The sequence below is a fragment of the Laccaria bicolor genome, genomic scaffold (assembly GCF_000143565.1).
Source record: "Laccaria bicolor S238N-H82 LACBIscaffold_14 genomic scaffold, whole genome shotgun sequence".
Taxonomy (NCBI): domain Eukaryota; kingdom Fungi; phylum Basidiomycota; class Agaricomycetes; order Agaricales; family Hydnangiaceae; genus Laccaria; species Laccaria bicolor.
The window spans coordinates 930,864-933,006 of record NW_001889885.1 but is presented as its reverse complement, the minus strand read 5'-3'; positions in this window follow the sequence as shown (position 1 = coordinate 933,006).

The following is a 2,143-nucleotide window of genomic DNA, read 5'->3' as shown; positions in this document are numbered from 1 at the left end:
ACACTTTGTAGTGTCCGCTTTATACATTAGAAAATTGTGTAGTGTCCGCTTTTTTCATTACAACACTTTGTAGTGTCCGCTTTATTGATTAGAAAATTGTGTAGTGTCCAATTTTTTCATTAGAACACTTTTTAGTGTCCGCTTTTTTCATTACAACACTTTGTAGTGTCCGCTTTATTCATTAGAAAATTGTGTAGTGTCCGATTTTTTCATTACAACACTTTTTAGTGTCCGCTTTTTTCCATTACAACACTTTGTAGTGTCCGCTTTATACATTAGAAAATTGTGTAGTGTCCGCTTTTTTCATTACAACACTTTGTAGTGTCCGCTTTATTCATTAGAAAATTGTGTAGTGTCCGATTTTTTCATTAGAACACTTTTTAGTGTCCGCTTTTTTCATTACAACACTTTGTAGTGTCCGCTTTATTCATTAGAAAATTGTGTAGTGTCCGCTTCTTTCATTAAAAAACTATGTAGTGTCCGCTTTATTCATTAGAAAATTGTGTAGTGTCCGCTTTATTCATTACAACACTTTGTAGTGTCCGCTTTTTTCATTACAACACTTTGTAGTGTCCGCTTTATTCATTAGAAAATTGTGTAGTGTCCGCTTTTTTCATTACAACACTTTGTAGTGTCCGCTTTATTGATTAGAAAATTGTGTAGTGTCCGATTTTTTCATTAGAACACTCATTTTTAGTGTCCGCTTTTTTCATTACAACACTTTGTAGTGTCCGCTTTATTCATTAGAAAATTGTGTAGTGTCCGCTTCTTTCATTAAAAAACTATGTAGTGTCCGCTTTATTCATTAGAAAATTGTGAGGTGTCCGCTTTATTCTTACAACACTTTGTAGTGTCCGCTTTTTCATTAAAACACTTTGTAGTGTCCACTTTGTTCATTAGAAAATTGTGTAGTGTCTGCTTTTTCATTACAACACTTTGTAGTGTCCGCTTTATTCATTAGAAAATTGTGTAATGTCCGCTTTTTTCATTACAATTCTGTGTAGTATCCCCTTTTTTCATTAGAAAACTCTGCAGTATTCGCTTTTTTCATCAGAAAACTTTGTGGTCTGCCTTTCTGATATATTGTGTAGTGAACGCTTCTTTCATCTGGAATTTATACACCAGTTGTATTCATTAGCTGAGTGTGAGGTGTCCGCTTTATTCTTGAACAGCTTTGTAGTGTCCTCAACAGCTGGCAAATCATCACTGAGATCTTCTTGAAGGACATCATGTTGAGGTTGGGTATGGTCAGACAAAGATGGACAGAGATGACTCCTCAAGGAGATGCAATGAATGTTGGACAACATGACTGAAGCTAGCCAAGGGAACAATTAGAACACTTGATGGTCAGTCAGCACACAATTTGTGTATGGATTCTAAATGATGAAGAGGTCTTTGGCTGGAGTCAGTTTCTGTGAAACATTAAGCTATATTTCCAGGAAGCTGCAGGATATCAGAAAGGCAAACCATGAAGTTTTGTAATGAAAGAATTGGACACTGCACACATTTCTAATGAAAAAAGCGGACACTACACAGTCTTCTAATGAATAATTTTCTAATGAATAAAGTGGACAGTACACAGTGTTGTAATGAAAAAAGCAGACACTACACAATTTTCTAATGAACAAAGCGGACACTACATAGTTTTTTAATGAAAGAAGCGGACATTACACAATTTTTCAATGAATAAAGCGGACCCTACAAAGTGTTGTAATGAAAAAAGCGGACACTACACAATTTTCTAATGAATAAAGCGGACACTACATAGTTTTTTAATGAAAAAAGCGGACACTACACAATTTTCTAATGAATAAAGCGGACACTACATAGTTTTTCAATGAAAACAGCGGACACTACAAAGTGTTGTAATGGAAAAAGCGGACACTAAAAAGTGTTCTAATGAAAAAATCGGACACTACACAATTTTCTAATGAATAAAGCGGACACTACAAAGTGTTGTAATGAAAAAAGCGGACACTAAAAGTGTTCTAATGAAAAAATCGGGCACTACAAAATTTTCTAATCAATAAAGCGGACACTACAAAGTGTTGTAATGAAAAAAGCAGACACTACAAACCACAGTGATATTATGTAATGACTTTCCCAATTGGGAAATATGTGAACATCGTAATTAACAATGACA